Source organism: Gallus gallus, chromosome 19 (assembly GCF_016699485.2).
Source record: "Gallus gallus isolate bGalGal1 chromosome 19, bGalGal1.mat.broiler.GRCg7b, whole genome shotgun sequence".
NCBI lineage: Eukaryota > Metazoa > Chordata > Aves > Galliformes > Phasianidae > Gallus > Gallus gallus.
The window spans coordinates 10,169,202-10,188,020 of record NC_052550.1 but is presented as its reverse complement, the minus strand read 5'-3'; the positions used below and the strand labels follow the sequence as shown (position 1 = coordinate 10,188,020).

At 45.4% G+C, this 18,819-nt stretch overlaps 1 protein-coding gene across 1 annotated transcript in view; it reads left to right on the top strand.

Annotated features, from left to right (window-relative positions):
- XAF1 (XIAP associated factor 1) overlaps positions 1-18,819 on the top strand; it is a 205,585-nt gene that overhangs the window by 72,016 nt on the left and 114,750 nt on the right. Inside the window, exon 10 of the mRNA XM_025142097.3 lies at positions 7,411-7,706. The gene's annotated coding sequence lies outside the window, so the exon portion shown is untranslated. The remainder of the gene's footprint in view (positions 1-7,410; positions 7,707-18,819) is intronic.

Genomic DNA, 18,819 nt, shown 5'->3' with positions numbered 1-18,819 from the left:
AAGGTGTTTAGCATACAGGCTATGGTGTGACCATTTGGAGGTGATGGTGGGGGCCTGGGCTACCAAGCAGGTGGGTCAGGATGGCTCTGAGAGCCTGTGTGTGCACAGGTCCTGTATAGTGACAGTCCCACCAGCCTGAGATGTGCTGGGAGAGCCTATGAGTTGTGTACAGTGATGGGATGAACTTGAAATATCACAGAACTCATTACTGTCTGTGTTAGATTTCACTGGCTTTGGCATTTAGGGCCAGCTTCTCCACATGCAAATCATCAGTTTCTCCCTGCAGAGAGACAGTATGTGGCAGCGTATCAGAACATGGCCCGCATTTACAGGGCCCTACTGACCCTCTTCCCAGTGTGTATATATTTGTTTAAATGATTTGTCTACTGATACATGGCAGCTTGGTAGAATGAGTTGTTACCATATTAACCTTTCAGGCACTTAAGTCCAGTTTAAGTGATTATTAGATCAGCTATGACAGAATATTGGCTATTAGCACAGTTTATCTCACATCTACTGTAATACAGCATTTCAGTTTTTTCTCAGAGCACACCACCAGCACTAGCACTTTCACCAAAACCTCATTGTCTCACTGTGGCTTCACAAATTTCTGCTCTCAAAACACTATTACCAGGCTGTTGTCTGAATGTACTCAAGCTTTTTAGCTCTAGAAGATTACAGGTGCTGCCTGCTAGAACGTGACCCTAGATCTCTTCATGTAAGCTGCTAAATTCAGATGCAGTACTTGCCTCCCAGTGCACTCCCCATGCTCTTCTGGACAATGCTATGGGTGTACCCCTGGCTTGGGCAGCACTTGCAGCATATCTGTGGAAATCTGTGACAGAGGCTCAGAGATATTTGCCTTCAGCATATGTGGCTGAGAGATGCTGTGATTCCTCCCGACTGCAGGCCTCAGGCTGTGTAGAGGTATAAGAAACAGGCTTCAAACTGGCAGGCAGCTTGCACTGTGCTGTGCCCCAGCCCTCCATGCTGAAGGATGGGATCCTTGTGGGTGTGCTACTGATCCTTGCTGCTGTTTTCTCTGCTTGATTAAAAGCCGGTTAGTCCCTGATATTTTTCTCCATGAGAACGCATTAATACTCTGTAATCAAGTCACCTTTAGCCTTCATTTTAATAAACCAAACAGGTTGAGCTCTTTAATTGCTCGCTGTAGAACATTTTCTGCTGACCTCAATAACTTTTCAGGTCCTTGCTGAGCTCCCTCCAGTGTTTAACCCATTACTATGCCTGAGCCTTTAAAAAATGTCTGCTGTCTGTACACTCAGCCCCCTTTCATGAAGTACACCTGGTGTATAAGTGATGAAAAAATAAGAGAGAAAAGAAATGAAACCATGTACTTGTGCATAGATAACATTAGCTAAGACGTCTGGATGAATATCAGTACTTGAGGCGATTTTCATTCTATTGCTTCTGGGATCTGAGGAGCAAATAGCCTCTCATTTAATTTATACTGTAATAAAATCTCCTATTGATTTTAATAAAATTGAAGACGATTGTTTTGAATGTAATCCCCAAGGCAGCTTCTCCATAAAACTGGACTCTTCTTATTTTCTTTGCATGTGTACGCTGCAGTTCGTGCCTGATAGCAGCAAACCAGGGCTTTGTCATCCCATAGTGCTCATTCTGCCCTGCTCAGCCATGAGCCAGAGCCAGGTGTGTGCCAGGTGTGAGGGACACAGCCACACTTTGGCTTTGGGCAATTTTATGCTGTTGGACTTGAGGTGTGGGGAGGGAGAAACTTCTGAGGGAAGTGTCTACAACTGCCCAAGAGGCAGTGAATTTTGGTGCCTGCAGAGAAGGACCTCCAAAGGAGCAAACCACAATAACTGTGATCACTAATCATCACATCTCAGTACTGTATAATCTGATTTTTCTATGGGAAGTCCACAGTATGCTCTTGATATTTAAATAATTACCTGTAGTGTATTAAATATTGAGAGTTGGAGTGCTGCCTTATAAGCTGACACTGGAAATCTCAGTGATGGAGAGGGGAAGGGGCCTGCAGCTGGCGGTGGTGCCGGACAGTGTGGCAGGAGCAGGGCTCAGTGCAGGGCAGGGGCAGGTTTGGGCATGCTGCACAAATCACACTGGTATGTTGGGGTGGGTTGGATCGCCCATCTTGGGCAGCTCATTCTGTACCCAGTTTCCTCCTTTTCCTTCTGCATGCCTGCATTTTCTCCATGATTTACTGCACTTGTGAAGCCTATTTGAGCATGTAATAAGCAATGGTAACAGTGAGCTGAAACCAGCAATTTTTTCTCCCTCTGTCTCCTCCCTCCCTCCCTGTCTGGCTGCACTCTGCAGAGGAGCAGTGTTGCAGGCAGGGAGTCGTGCCTCAGCCAAGATGGCTGCCTGAGGCAGGGCCCCAGCTCAGCATGTGCTGGGCCCATTCCTCAGGTGTGGCAAAGCCTGCCTCTAGCAGTTAAAGAGACAGAGACCCACAAGACCAAGAGACGGACAGGAATTCAGGCCTAGGGGATTGATAGGAAAACACATTCAATTCCCTTCAGCTGCTTGAAAGTTTCATACTGAACAGCCAGCTTCTGAGAGCAGTGGAAGGCTCTTCCTGCTGCGCTGCCCCTTCACCAGCAGAACCTGTGCTCGAGCACAGCCAGTGGGAGCCAGGGCTGTGAGGTAGGGCCATGGGTGAGCGTTCCTTGTCAGCACGAGGGCAGCTGAAAATGTGTGCTGACCCCATGAGTGACATGAAGCAGGAAGTGCAGACCACAGGGAGAGCACTCAGGGACAGGCTACGTGTCCCTGAGCTGCATGAGGCCGGGCTGCAGGGGGCTGCACCAGGCCTGACTGATGGGCCTCAGCCCCTGCGGGCTCCTGCCCGACCTCCAGCAGAGATACTGGCAGCTGGAAGCAGAGTGGAGCTCAAGGAGCCCTCCTTGTGCTTCTGCCCAGGCAAGTTGGGGCTCGTGCCACCGCTGCATGAGGCCTCTCAGGAAAGTTTGTGGATGAATGTACTGTATTTCTGTAGATGCACACAGAAAATATCACTAAAAACTTCTGCTAGGACTAGCTGCTGTACAGGGTGTGCTATTTTCTTATTATGTTGCTATCTTAAGAGAAATAAGGAATTATTTTCACATTAGATTTATACAGTCAATAAGATGTGAACTGAATGGTGAATCGGGCCCCTGGAGGAAATTGCCTTGTCACAATGTGTAAGGATCTGTGAGAGCATTGTATCATCACTGCTGTGTGATTGCAATATTGGGTAAAAAGAGCCATTCTTATTTTGTTTCTGCATCCTACTTTTTTTTTTCTTTGTTGCACCAGGTTGCTCCTGGTGAGGGGCCAGGACATGGGCATGGGTAGCAGTGCCAGCTCCTCATCAGTGCAGAGCTTTACAGAAAGTGCTAGGCTGAAGGAGAGTGCTGCTTATTGCAAAGAGCCTGTTCCGTCTCCTAAGAGAAGCAAAGATCTCCTTCCTATGCAATCAAAGGCAGGTTGATTTCTTCAGCCCTTGAGCTCATGAGCTTCATTCACAAGATATCTTTCAAAGCAGGACTTATCTGGGGTAAATGAAGAGTGGTTCTCTCTGTTGGTGTTGGGAAAACAAGCACTACTCTGGATTGCTCCTGTATAGCAGTCCTGCGGATAGCTCTGCTGTCTCTGCATTGCAGGCTGAGTGCACATCAAACACTCCAAAATTTATCCTTGAGGATGCCCAGAGCCTGTCTGGACTTGGTCCTGGGCAACCCACTCAAGGTTACTTATAACACATGAGGATTTGCACATCCTTCTCACACTCATCAAACCAAGCTGTTCCACACTGACATGCACCCACTCAGCTCCCCAGCCTGAACACCTCACTGACAAAACCCCAGTGCACCTCACAAGGGTGGGCAGCCACTGCCATCCTGGTGGCAAACAAATGGCTTCTGCTAATGAAGTCTTGTTTTTTCAAGTCAGGATTTAATTCCTTGTAAATGCAGTCTTGGGTTGTTTGTCAGCATGCTGAACACAGAATGGGCAAGGTGATCATGTCCTCGTTCCCTGGCCTGCCTTGTAAATCAGGGAGGTGACATGTTTTCCATCTCCAGGGGATAGTTTGTAGAACAGATGGAGGTTGCAGAGTACAGATGACATTGAAAGACTCATCTGAAAATCTCCCCCATATTAAGTTGGATGTTGACCCAGAGGTTGAGTGATTGTGCAACTGTGAGTGTCCCAGTGATTTAGGATCAAAAATGACAGTTTAAAAACACGAATCTGGAGAATGCTACTTCACTGAGGCTCCTAAAAGACACGTTTCTAGAGGTCTAAAGCCACTGTATAGGACTGTCAGATATTTTTAAAGTGTCATTCACTGCCTGCTGGTACCTTTGCATATCAATGAAGTCATGGCTATAGATTAGAAATACCATAAGAATTAGATGGGAAAATAATGTCTAAAATCCACAGTTGCTTAGGTGGTCCTGTACACTTTGTGGTAGGATTTGGATCAGTGAGATACCCACACCTGTTTCAGTACCTTCACCTCTGCGCTGAAGCGCTCTGTGACAGAGGGGGATGGGGCTGTCCCATAGCTAACAGGGCTTTCCAAGCCAAGAGCCAGCTGTGAAACTATGCTCCCCCTTGCAGTATGCAGCTCACAGCTCAGGGTTCTGCCTGCCCTGCAGAGTAGCCAGCACTGCAGCACTGAGCATTAATGCAGGCATGACATCCATGTCAGCTGAAGAGAAAATTTCATTATGTTCCCAGAGCTGAAGAGGTTTTGTTCTGTTGAGATGGTCCACAGGCTGCATCAGCCCCAGCACAGCCATTTCCACAGGTTGCATCTGTTACTTCTCTGCACGCATGCAGTGTCCCATCGAGGAACAATGTGCTCTGTACACCACCAGCCAATGGGAGCAAGCACCTTTCCAGGGGCGGCAAAGATGTTCCTGCTGCAGCCCAAGAGCAGCCAGTGCTCCCAGCAGTGAGCAGCACCCAGCAGCGAATTGCAGGTGCACTTTAGAAGAACCATCAAGTAGCTGGGTATTGTGACAACACACCAGCTCCCAAACATACATATATCACTGCTTTCATCTGCTCAGCCAAAAGTGCTTTATGAACAGAAATGGAAACTGATGACTTAAAAACAGTGCATATAGTTGCAGGAAGAAAGGGAGTGTGAAATTCTGCCCCAGCTCAACCAGGCAGTTCTGCCTTGCATCCATGGAAACGACCTGTCTGAGATTTGCCAGCATTTGTTTTTCACCAGGATTTGTATGACCACGTAGTCATCAAATGCTGAGTAATCAGTCAGTGTTTGCTGCTCAGATGCCGTGCTTTCTGCTGGAGACACCATGCCCTGCACAGTGGGGATGTGGCAGCTGCTCTGCTAGTGGCTGGGGCCAATGGCAGTCAGGAGCCAAGGGGAGCCTCAGGGGCTGGACCGTGTCTCAGGGGTCTGTAGGAGGCTTCAGTTTAGTGGCACTGCAGTTATTTTATTTTTTGAGTAATTTGTCAGAAGAATGAGTTAGCTGTTTTGAATGTGCTTTTCTGGGGCAGTGGTTCTGGCCCGACGAGAATGCGGGTATGGTGCAAGAAAACCAGGGAAACTCAGACTCCCTTCCATCTGTCCTATTCAAGAAGGCCAGTTTTCTTCCCCTACTCGATGTAATTGTGATGTCGTCAATCTAATATTCCAAGTTTATGAAGAACAACAAATCAATAGTCTTTTTTGAAAACTGCTGATTAATTAATTGCTGGTGTCTGCCTGCATGCTACGGTTCTATTAGATGTCAGCAGTAATTAATTTCTAAAGGAAATTGCTCTTGCTGATTTTTGAGCACTAGGTTGGCTCCCCTCATTGCTGCATATTCATCAGAGGAACCTTGCGTAGCTCTGCGATGAGTGCAGCTCAGCCCAGCAGGGTGAGGGGTGCAAAAGGGGATGCATCTGCACCACAGCTCTGAGAGATCTCACAGTGTGCCCAAGTGAAGTATGCTCCGCTGGCCTCAAAAAAAGTGAAAATGCATGCAGATAACTGCGATAGAGATGTGTATTCCTTAGGAAAAACAAATAAAAATCACTGTGTTTACCAAAATAGAAAACAATTTGCAAAGTCCCCTTCTGCTACTTTACAAAAAACATTGCTCTTGTATCATAGGTACTTTGAAGCCAGATAAAGCCTCAGCTTCTCTGGCTGGCATACAAACTGCTTCTTGTTAACAACCAAAGAGAACCCAGCGCTCATCAGTCTATAGAGTACTCCAGGATAAATAGGAAGGAAGTCACCTATCTTCTTTTCCTTTATCCTCTCCAGTGATAAACATAATGTGTTTTTGAAAGTTCTACTTAGATCATTTCTCTTCCCTGAAGGTCGAGTGAGGCGGTTCACTGATGCCTCACAGCCTGGTACCTTCTGAGCCAGCTTAAAAGGTATCTGTTCACCAGAAAGGGATCTTCAGGACTGAATTCTGTGCTCTTAATGCAGCCTCTCCTTAGCAGTACCACTTGGAGCCTTCTCTACTTGTATGTAATGGATACACAATACAATTCTTCCATCTATATAATCTTTCATCCTGAAGCATGCACTTTAAGCTATCTCTTGTGGGTACGGGAATGAAATATAACACTGTTTCACCTGCTGGTGAAGCGCAGCCACCCCTAGGACTAGAAGCTGCAGCTGCTCAGCAATGCAGATTGAGGGAGGCACAGCTACAGCAGCTCATCCTCCCAGCTACAATGTGGGTATTTGGGAATACAAGGATACAATTAAGAGAACTGGAGTTAAGCCAGGAAACCAGCACTAACACAGTGTCAAAAATTCTGGTGTTACCAGGGGTCCCAATTCACTGTGATTCTGACAAGTTTACAGCTTAATAAGTGACACAAACAGCCCTGGAACATCTGTATAGTACCAGTGTGAGCCTCAAGCCAGTGACATAGCTGCAGGTTGGCCTCATTACAAGCATGTGCTGAGGTCCCATGGAACAGTGGCAGAAGGGAAGGACACTGCTTGTGATTTACAGTTTACTTTAGAAATAGCCCTTCCCGAAATTCTTCAGGGGAAATTCTAGGGAAACCTCAGCTCTCTCAGTTGTTTGAGTTACTTATTAATTTAGTTTCTTAATCTAGTAAGATTTTCCCTCTACCTTCTCCTGTTACTTCAGGGTTATTTCTACAAAATCAGTGGAATGTCTTGGGGCATGAATGTATTGTAATGCAAGCAGCATTTATTTACTGTATTTTACTGAGAAGTAATGATGTCCACTGCAATAAATATAAGTCTAAGGTTTGAGCTGTCAGTTTCCAGCTCTGACATGGCAGGGGGAAGTTGGGAACAGTGCATGGGTGGGAAATGACTTTAGCCTTGATTTCCTGCTCGTTTTACTGCATGTGCTTTTTTGGATACTTTTCCTTACTCTGACCTTTCTGTTCTTTCAGCAGTTTCTCTGCCGCACTGCAAGGTGAGAGGACATCAACTTGGAGGTGCATCTCCTCAGGCTCTGGAAACACATATCTCCTGCTGCCGGAGCACTGCATGTCCATGTACAGCTTCTGGAGGACTCTGCTAAGCTTACTTTCATGTTGGAGCTCTGTTTGACAAAGAGGAGAAAAAGTCCCTGAAGACTGCAAGCCCTGGTTGCTGCAGCAGCCTCTGCTTCCTTCAGAAGGCTGCCTCTGCCCTACCTGGGGAAGCGCTCCTGCTGTCTGAGGTGCCGGATGCGGGTGGAGATGGGGTAAGCACAAGTAAATCTGTAGTGAGCTTTGGAAAATTTATAGTTGAGCTAATTTGGGCCAAGTTTAGTAGCTCGATTTCTGAGTTTTATTTATTTGTTCATGTAAATTCTACTTGCAGCTACCTTTCTGCTCAAACCTTTGAAGTGTCAGGCATTTCAATCCCTCTGCTGCTGGAGAAAATGCAAGATATTGGTTATGTGTACTGGATGGTGAATGTTGGTGACAAATCTGCATTGGTGAATGGTTTTGGTTTGCTGTCATGCTGGGTGCCATATAAACGTTCCTTTGGGAACTGACACAGGCTCCCTGTGTAGCTGAGATACCTTATTTGCCCCTATTGACGTTCTCTCTTCACAAATGCTGTGATGGTGGCATAGCCTGAAGTTTGCCTGTTTTCTCAGCTCCTAAAAACTCCTCACTGTGGGGCTGCTTCCCTGCAGTCTGCCAGCACAGTTCTAGAAGATGTCGTGCCTTGTGTGCCCCATTCCCTGATGCAGGCAGAGCTCTGCAGCCAGAACAGTGCCTCATAGTGATGCAGGGTGGCAGAGGGGATTGGCTGAGGCCTGTACATGGTGTGGTTGCAACTGCACAGGGAGGCTTTAGGCATGAAGGAGTGCACAGGGTAACCACAGATCAGGTCTGCATGGTGCGTATGTTCGTCAGAGGGCTGCCTCTTTGTCAAAACTTTTTTGGACAGAGGAAGGTAAAGTGGTGCTAAATGTTCTGACCATTTGTTTAAAAGCATTTTGAATTGCAGGGCTCAAGCGTTCTGGTAGAATATTTTTCAGTAAATCTTGAATATGGCAGTTACATTTTCTATACCATGTGGGAAAAAGGATTGCAGTATTTACTGCAGAGACAGGAAGATTGATTCTCACTTGGAAAATCTGCCAGATTTCTTGATTTAGAGAACCGATGATTGGTGGAGTTCTTAGACTTGATTTATATCATGTTTCTTTTTTTCTTTTCCTTGCTTGTTCTTATGATAACATCGACTAGTCTTATTCTGAATGATTTTTTTTGTTTAATGAATATTGTTTTCTTTGGATACTGAAGTCAAAACTCTGTTCTCTAATACCTGCTTGTTTGCAGTAATGTGACTCAATTTCACTTGCATGAAGTCTAAACAAAGTTGCTATGCTTTACAGAGAGACGACCCCCACTTTTCTGTGCTGAAAACAGGCACACTATTTAAAAAAAACAACAATCCCTCCCAAGGACATAACCTGAAACCTTTACAATCATGTAAGCAATCTAAGCTCCTCAGTACATTTCTTCCAGAGCACTTCAGACCTGCTCCTAAATTTGCAGATAATGTGCCACAAGGGAAGGCAAGTCGCCCCAGCATGGGCTGGGGTCCCCACGATGGGCTGCCCTGTGGCTGTGCTGCTCTGTGCCCTGCAGCAGGAGGTCCTATGCAGGCTGAAAGTGTGTGGCAGCTGTAGTCAGCTCTGTGGGCCGTCAGTCCGGCTCAGGAGCTCCAAGTTTGTCTGGGTGACTTAAAGTGGTGGAAAGTGAGCGCAGAAATGAAGTCATTAGAGATTAAGAATATTAAAAGAATAATTGATACCCTGACCTTATTGCTACAGCAAGCCTCTTAGATCACCAAAGTAATACATGACACTTCTATATTATAGCTGGTTCTGTATAATTAATTATATGAGAAACTTCCTTTTTGGCGCCCTGCTTTCTGCCCTTTTGAGCCAGGCTCTCAGTGCCTGTAAATAGCTTAAGCCGATGTGAAGCTTTTTCTCCAAAAATCCTTGCTCACCAGGCTCTTCTGTCTTATTCTTATGTCTTCCCTTATTAATTAATGTTAAGAAAAAAGCTTTTAAAGAAGATTTGTTACTTCCAAAAATTAATGTACCAGCTCCTGTTCCTGTTTTCTGGGAGTTTGAGCGAAGTGCCTTACAGTGTCTGATAATCTGCTTGAAGATGGACACGCAACTTTGAATTGCTAAAATTGATCTTCCAGCATTAGAAATGCCCATAAAAATTCACACTTGTCTTCATATTTTGAAGGGGAGTTTTGTTTTGTGTTCTGCTGTTCAAATATCATGTAGCTGAGTAGCAGCAGTCAAAGTGAGAAATAAATGAATGTGCATAATTTTGATCTAATTACATTGGTATTGAATTGCAGGTGAAGCATTAAATTGATTTGGAAAAAAAAAATCTTTGCAAGTATCTAGTATTGATGGAAAGGACGTTATGAATTTGTAGTGAAGTCTGCTTCTGTGCAGTGGAGTCAGATGAAGACAAATGCAGTAGTTGTGCTTCCAGGGTCTGAGTGAAACTGTATGTCAGCATAACGCTGAACCACACAGGCATGAGTTCAGCCTAACTTCATGTTGCTTTCAGCTAACAAGAAGGCTTTTAGATTTGTCTCTTATTAAATCTTTAGTGCTCTTTTAACAATAAATTAATATATAATTAACACAGACACTTTCTCAATCCATATTAGAGAGCTTACTCGAGACAACTGAAATTTTAATTGCAGATGTTACTGAGGGCCTCTCCCTGCAGCAGTAATTGCAATTGCTTACTCACTAAATGCATCAGAACTGGAAAGGGTAAAACCCGCTGGGCATTGGTGTCCAACCTATTGGTGTGTCTGGGTGCACTGGGAGGAATTGTCTTGGGCTGCATAAATGTAGGTCGCTCCAAAAGTAATGCCTCCTATTTATTCTCATGGAAGCAACAATAGCTACAAAGAGCAAAGTAATACTGTTTGATGGAGCAAATTCCTGGCTACAAAACACTATTTTTCCACGTAATCACCACTATAACTTATGCATTTCTGCCAGCAGTGAACAAGAGTCTGCATGCTGCACTTGTAAAAGTCTGTACCAGCAGAAGTGACCACTGTTGCTGTTGTTACTGCTGAAACGTACCATCTGCAGCCTCATTGTGCTGACAGCCACTGGTTGGTTCTACAAACATTCAGTAAGAGCTGATGTATGTCAGTGGGTGCATGGAGGAATTCAGTTCCACATCTTTGCTCCATGTGCACTTCATGTCAGACGCCACTGTGTCAGACAGCCCCTCTGCTGCCGTCTGTCGCACGGCAACAAAATGTAACGGGATATCGGTGGGAAGGTTCAGCTCTGCTTCCATCACACTGACATCCACCTCTGATGTCATGGGCCAACATCATAAATTAGGAGGCATTATTTTTGGAGCAGCCCTCAGTAAATATATAATATAGTTAATGTGTATAAGGAAACAAAGCTTGTTTTAAATTTTAATGGTTTTGATTGAAACATATACAAAAGAGAGCAAGAAAAACCTAAAACTAGTGGGGTACATGACCTCGCTTTTGTGAAACAAATGAATCGGTCTGCTTGCAATTGTTAGTGAGCGGGTTGGATGTGCCGGCCATCAGCTGCTGCTTGCCTGGCATCTCTCTCACCCTGAAACCAAACCAGTAGTTCGTACTGAATCATTTCCCTTCTGAGTACCAGTTGTGTTACTGATGTATCAAGTACTTTGCATGTGGCTTCCTCATCTGCAGGAATGGCTCTGGGTGGGCAGTGCCTGTGGGGCTGGCACCAGGGAGCACCATAGACATTCCCAGAAAGCTGTATTTGCCCTGAGTCCTGGCGGCCACATCACTCCTCTCCATTGCTAATGAGGACAGACTTGCTCCTTTTGCTGGCCTGAGTGGCAGCTCTCACTTTTCCTGATTTAGTTCTCTACTGGTGTCTCAATACCAGGGATCTTGGCGGTGTCTTTGCTCTGAGCGGTTTGCTTTTAACTCTTCTTTGTTGTATCTAAACCTGCCTCTCTCCATCTTCATTACTTTGACAGGAATGCTGAATTAGTTGACCTTGTGCTGGCTGGTTGTTTTTTTTTATATTATTTTTTAATAAAAAAAAGCAAACAAACAAACAGACAAAAAAAAAAAAAAACCCAGCTTTTTTTATATCTTATTCAGCTGTGGGTCAGCTCCTGCTGGATGCCACATGAATTCCAGACAATCTTATTCTTACATCACCTTTCCCAGCAGCACCTTTCTGTGCAAGTACCTGTAGCTGTGGTGGTGCCACGGGGTCTCTGGGATGAGCCATGGCAACTCCAGGTTTTGGAGTCCTCCTTGGCAGAGCCTCAGGGTTGGGCTGCAGCTGCCCCATCCCAAGGTTTGAGCAGGCAGAGGAAGCTGGAAGTCACGAGAAACAGGAGACAGTGAAATAAAGCAAGCAAATGCAAAAGCAGATGGAAGCACTTCAAGGTCACTTCCTTGTTTTCCTGTCTTCATTACTCAGGCAAGCAAAAAGAAGAATTTTCTAGGTACAGCTGCTATCACTGCTGCTATCATTTTTTTCATCATCTTCCTCTTGATGAATATATTCAGATTATGTGCCAGAATCTTTTTTTTTTAAATCATCTATCATGCTTGAAGGTAGAGGTCAAGATAACATCTGCCTTTCCTACTTTATTTTATACTTACCAGTGTAAAACTCATGCACAGGAAACATCTGCTATGGAAATAACTTAGAAGCTCAGAAGCCCAGCTCTGAGTCAGAGCATCCTGCGGTAACTTGTCGTTACAGCTGTTTGCTTTTCCTTTGCTGCAGTGAGCCATGCTATCCCTTAAATTTCTCCATTCAAACAGTTCTCTTTTCTGCAAGTAAAGAGAAGCACTGGACCTGCAGGCCAGCTTGTCAGACCAAGTTTCAGAGAAGGAGCAGGTGACAGGGCTGTGGCTGCCTGGGGCAGGACGTCATCCTTGTGCTCTTCTGGCACATCTCACCCACGGAAGGGGCAATTTGCAGCAGGCTTAGGAATTAGTGAGTGGTGTGGGTCATAGAATGCACACTTGTGTCCATAAAAGTGCACCAAAACCTGGCCTTTCTCAGCGTGTGCATTTGTCAGCCTGGGTCAGCCATCCTAACCCCACTGGGAGTGAATGCTCCCCAGACAGGGACCAGCAGAGGCAAGGGTTAACACTCCTAGGCAGGCTTTGTTATATTTCTCTGTTCCAGTACTGCAGACATTGCTGCATGATCACTAATTTTGTAAGAGTTACTAAACTGCTACACTTACTGAATGATTTGGTGTTTTATCATATCCAATAGCAACAAGTACATTTTAGGAATAACATATTTCCTATTCTTTCACAGCTCATGCATTCAGATTTATTTCTGGCACTCAAAATGTTACAAGGTTCCAGCCAAACCAAAGGTTTCTCCTTATCCTTATACAGGAGCACACATAGACCAAGGTTTTCAAAAGACTTGAGTCAGGCTTCCACGCTCATCACTAGAAACTTAATGTCTCAGTGTTAGAAAAAGCCTGCATTGCCAGGGCACTGATTCAAGTTTGTAGTTGTCCCAGATGTACACAGCAATCTTCTGCAAACTCTTACATACCAGGGCTTACTACTACAGTAAGAGCAAAACCAGATGTTCTCAGCTGTAGTTCTAACTGCCTTATAAAGGAGTAAAAGATTGGTACCTGCAGAAAAACAGATGCACAGAGGGAAAATGACATTGTTCAAAGTCAGCCACTGGACCATTGACAAGTAGGAACAGATGTAGTAGACAAATATGTTTGCGGGGTAAACTGTCTCCTTCAACATCAACCAAGAACATCCTCTTGTAGTGTGAAGTTCATGTTCCTGGTAGAACAATGCCAGGCAGTAGCTTGGTCCAAGAGCTGTCCTGGTCACTCACAGGAGATGAGACAGGACAGGAGATGAGGAGCACTCAGCACCATTTCCTCCTGGCTGCTGATGTTTGCAGAGACCCAGGGGACAGGAGATACACAAGGCATTTGGAGAGAAGGAAGAGCCTGTTCTCAGTAATGCTTGTGGAAGCCATTGACTTGAGCAGGCTCTTCTGGCCCCACTCATGCCCATGGAATTTCTCTGCTCCCTTGGTGAAGCCAGGTTTGGGGCTCAAAGCACAACAAAAGTTTATCTGGGGCTTCAAGTGTTTACTCCAAGAGAATGTTCCACAATTACTTTTGTTTATTTGTATGATGGCTGTGACTGAAGGACTTTACCACCTATTTTTGTTGCCGCTGTTATTGCTATTGTTATTTGTAATTAATGTAATTTATTTTGTGAATTATCAGTTATTTAGTAAACGTATCTTTGGGGATTTGTCCTGAAGAAAAGTACTTTATTAGAAATAATCCTTAGCTACTCAGCTCAAATAACATTCCAGAGCTGGAAGTCTCTTACAGAGAGACCAATTGTGACTATTAAAAGGGATTTGGAGGAGGAGGAGGCAAGAATGACATTTTCAAATATTATACAAAGTTGAAGACTTAACCAGCAATATCAGTGAATCCCTTTACAGGCTCTCAGCCTCACGTTGCTTTGTGTTAAAAGATTCTTGGCTGCATTTTAATTGCGTACATAATATTATTGATATTTAGCAATTGCTTCTGTCACCTTCCACCTTAGTCAGCATCACAAAAGACAGCTCAGACTAACTGGGAATTAATTTTTGGCTAATATTTCTTCTCATCTCCTGAGAGGACGTGATACAACAGCCAGCAAATCAGGGATCAAACAGCCCATGCCATGGATACACTCTTTCTCTAGGCTCCATGTCAGCTCCAGGTGAAATGAAACTTATTTTATCTTGCATTATGAGTGTATGGATTCTGAATTTTCCAAGCTAAGCAGCTGTTCTCACTAGTTCAGGCAGGATGTGCAATATGACTTGTAATTAAACATGAGACACATAGAAAACAGTGAGATGCTGACCCAGATTCACAAAGACTCACTTGTGCCCACGTGTAAATACTCTGCTATGCTGAGGGCAGAAAATGATGGGAGAGCTCCAGGGGTGAGGCAGGGCGCTTTCCCTTTAGTGCTACCTGTGGAGGTTTCCAGTGCTCCCATGCAGCCAACCCCTGTGGTAATCCAGTGGCAGCTGTGGGGTTGGCCCATGGGGAGACATGGCTGTGCTCATTGTGCTCAGCACCAGGGGACAGTGGTCAGGAGGCCACACACAGCAGCTGCTCAGCGGGGATCACTTCAGCTGAAGTGCTGAGCGTGGACCCTCAGGGCAGTGCAGGGCTCAGAGTGTTTGCTCCAAGTACTGGGTTGGCATGGACCACTCCAGAAACAAGTGTGAATCAAACAGCCTCATCTTTTTCTTTGCTGTTTTTTTTTTTTCTTGTAGTACTTATGTACAGCAATTTTTGTAGTTAATACAGTGTTTGTTTTGTCTGCCTGAATTCCCTGCTTGCCATTGATTTAATTGCTTGGTTGGGAGCATGTTAATTGTTTATTGACACTGTTCAGCTCCCATGCTGGGGTTAGGAAATCTTCAGACAGTGCTGTGCCATGGGCTGGAATCTCAGCCAAATTGGTGCTCAGCAGGCAGTGAGGTGGCTGTTTCTGCTGCTATGGGCCACCAGGGCTGGGCCGTGCTGCCCTGTGGTGCTGGATCTGCCCATTCAGCTGTGCCAGTGCAAGCAGCAATGCACACGGCTGCTCTGCATCATCAGTATGTAAATATCTGCATTTCTTGGGTTCTGTTCATGTGTTAGGTCTATGAAATTTGCACATGAGCTACAATGCACATTCAGTGCAGATGCTGATGCACAGCCATGGGCTGCAGAAGCTGATGGCTACACAGTAAAGAGAGGGAAGGCAGGGTTGTCCCTGCAGGATGCTCACTGCAGCCTCTGCTTCAGCCACTTGGCAGCTGTGCAGCCCTACTTGTCTCCCTGCATTGTGTTTTTGGTGGCATAGCTTCAGTTTGTCACACTGAGCTGCACTTACGGTGTGGAGCAGAGATGTTTCAGGATTGGCCCTTCTCCAGTTTTCAAAGCCTTTGCTCATTGCATTGGTTGATGGTGTCATATCTGTGTCACGAATGGTACCTGTCCTCTGTAACTAACAGCTGTGTCACTTTCCAGCTGATCACCAAGCATTAGCCAGTGCTTTGCCAGCAGTCACAGATAAGCACCGCAGGACCGTCTGAAACCCATTTTCTGATATGAAAAACATGTTTTCCTCAGTGAGCTTTGAATTGAGCTCTAACAGTTTCAGAGTAAGTTAGATGTGGGAAAGAAGGTCATTTGGAGAGGGAAGAGGCTGCATGTATTATAATATCTTCATGCTATATATATAAAGTCTGCTCTGCTGCTCTAATTTAAACATGCACAGTGTGATAACAGAGCCGTGACTGGCCATCACCTGATTATCTAGTAGCAGGGAAGTTTTAATTTAACCTTTTGCTATTCTGAATGTCTCAGAAGGATTGTTTCTGCTGGATACAGTAATGGCTTTCATATCACTAAATTTTACTAACCATCTTCACCTCAATGGGGAGCTAAGAGCTGCAGTATCTCACAGTTTGGAGTAGTGTTTCACTGTGAGTCAGCCACCTGTCGCATGCTGTTGTCTGTGTGCAACTGACACAGCTGATGGGGCTGTGCTGAGGTGTCACCAAGGGCTGTGTGCTGGGAGGTGTGTGTCTCTCCCCAGAGAGGCAGCACAGGAGGCAGTGGGGGCTGTGTGTGTGCTGTGCCGTGTTGTGTGTCCCAGTGCGGGTGGGAAATGCCAGCCAGAAGCAGGGAGCTGCCAGCCCTGAGCACCTGCCAGCCTGTGGGGAAACATTGCCCAGCAGAAGGAAATCAAATTAATTTTGAAATTCACCACTGTCAGAATAACTGAGTGCACTCCAGGACCTGATTTAATTGAGATAACTGTAACGGAATTGCAAGATTTTCTCTTAGATAACGCTTAACTCCTACAGTTCCTATCACTGACACCAGGATGTTTCACAGATGCATGGCAGTGCTGGAGCAGGGAGGCTGGTGCTGGGAGGCAGGGTGTAATGTGGATCTCCTCCAGGCTCCCCCCTCCTGGGCAGTGTCGTGGCTGCTGGGCAGTGGCTGCCATGTCACTCTGTGCTTGCTTTGTGCCAGAAACCATCCCTCCTCAGCTCGTAGTGTGAGCTCCATCTGGAAAGAAGACAGCAATGTTAGCAGCACTGGGCACTATGGCCTGTGAGGGAAGGGACAGTGTAGCATCTGATTGAAACAATGGGAGAGCAAAACCTTTTTCCTCTTCAAGTGTCTTTCAGTTCTTCAGGAGTGATGCTTTCGCAGCTTGAATGTTTCTGCTGTACACTCCTGCCCACAGAATGGGACTTTCTGCCAGCATTAAACAAAGCTGGGAGTGACCTGTTCTTGCTGGGAATGCAACCCAGCTCTGCCTTCGTGGGGCCTCTGCTACAGCACATTCAGGGCAATATGCTCCTGGATGGCTTCTTGTTTTCTTCCAGTCTGTGATGAGGTGGCTCCAGATGTCAGCCCCTCAGACACTGCCCCAGTGGGAACAGCCTCATGGGGCTCCGCTTCTCTCCCGGCTCCCACCAGCAGTGACGTGCAGCACAGCCTGCCTGATGGGAACCTGCGGCAATGTCAGCTTGGAAACCCGCTCAACCATGAGCAACCCCAAAGGGCTGGCAGCAGGGAAGTGACCGCGCCTTCCCAAGTTCATTCGAAGACAATGCAGCATTGAGTATTGTGAGGCAAACAAGAAACCAAAAAAACAAAACAGCAGCACCACTGTCACATTCTGGATTATTGCAGGAACCTGAGAAACATCGGGTGATCTAATAAGATTTTTTTAAGCTCATTCTCTGCTTTACAGGTATTTGGTGGGATTTTTTGTTCTTGCTGCTGATTAAACATTTTGAAGGAGTGCATATCGCAGAAGGGATTCTGCACTGGTATCCATGGAAACAATGGAATGTTTCCTTTGAACATACATATTAATTTTTCCAAGCTGTTATTAGCTCTTCCTGACGACGGGGTTTAAAGCAGCGTTAAGAAATCAAAATAACATAGCTTGATGTGGAACAGAATCACGGTTACAGGTATTATGAGGAAAGGCTTTTTGTCAGATATGTTTCAAAATGTGCTCATGCAACAATTTGAGGCCACATCCTTTAACTTCACCAGAGTCATTGGCAACAGGCACTGATGGCGGGCTGTCACCCCCAGTACTGTCAGACCTGTTCGTGTTCTAAGAAAGATGATCAATATCAGAGGAATGTCCCAATGTGAATGAGAAAAAAAAAAATGTCTGGTTCAGTTCCATCTGTGCCCAACGTTTACATCTCCATAATATATATTTTTTGCTATTAAATACAGCCTCCCCCCTCCAACTCACCCCCACCCCCCAAAAAAAAAGAAAAACAAACAGTTGTACTTCAGCAAAATCAACAATTGGAAAAGGACCTGGAATGACATTTTGGTTTCTGGAGAGATACAAATTGGAAAGAATTTAAGCTGTGCATTCACAGATAAATTCCGAAGGACTCACAAAAATGTACTTCGGTCAGGATGGCAACAGGACAACAGAGCCACCCTGCCTGTGGTAGTGACCACTTCCTCCCTTCTGTAGGAAGCAGGAAAGGCACCAAAACTGCAGAAACAGGACTATGGTACAGTTGTGATAGCATGATCGTTGCTTAGTCCTTTGGCATCCATTCTTGTTAGATGAATCGTAATGAACTCATCTGGCATTAATGTAAATGCAAAATGTAAATCCTCGTGTCAGTTGTCATCACTGAGTGTACCGTTAAACTTTTTCATGAGCTTCTTCTGACCTGAGATCTTTCTTTGAAGGAGTCCAGCTATTACTGACAAATAGAGAATGTGGCTACAGGGCACCTTTGGGACTAACACAAGGTGACAGGCGCTGTGAGTGACTGTTAAGAAGAGAGACTTCTTAATTTGGAAATTAAAGCTGAGCAATGTAAGGACACTGTGCAATTCCAGCATCAATTAAAAGCCACTTATTTTCTTTCATAGCTCAATAATTGCTTCAGATCTGGGGTGTTTTAACTGAAGGTCCCTTTTGTTGCTTCTCCCACTTTCTCAAGCTACTGATGCAGCTTTGAGCTGCAACTTTCTTAGGAAAAGGCAGCAGAAACTCTATGGGAAACACTCCAGCATTGTTGGCTGCTTTCTTATGCTGCTACTGCTCCTGGAGGCTGGCCCCGGCACAGTGCGAGAGCTGGGCGGGCAGCAGGAGCTCTGCAGGGCCACAGAACGAGCAGCTGAAGGGAGAGCCTCTCACATCTATATTGAAGTTGTAGCATGTTAGCATGCTGCTTATTTTCCAGTTGCCTTGCT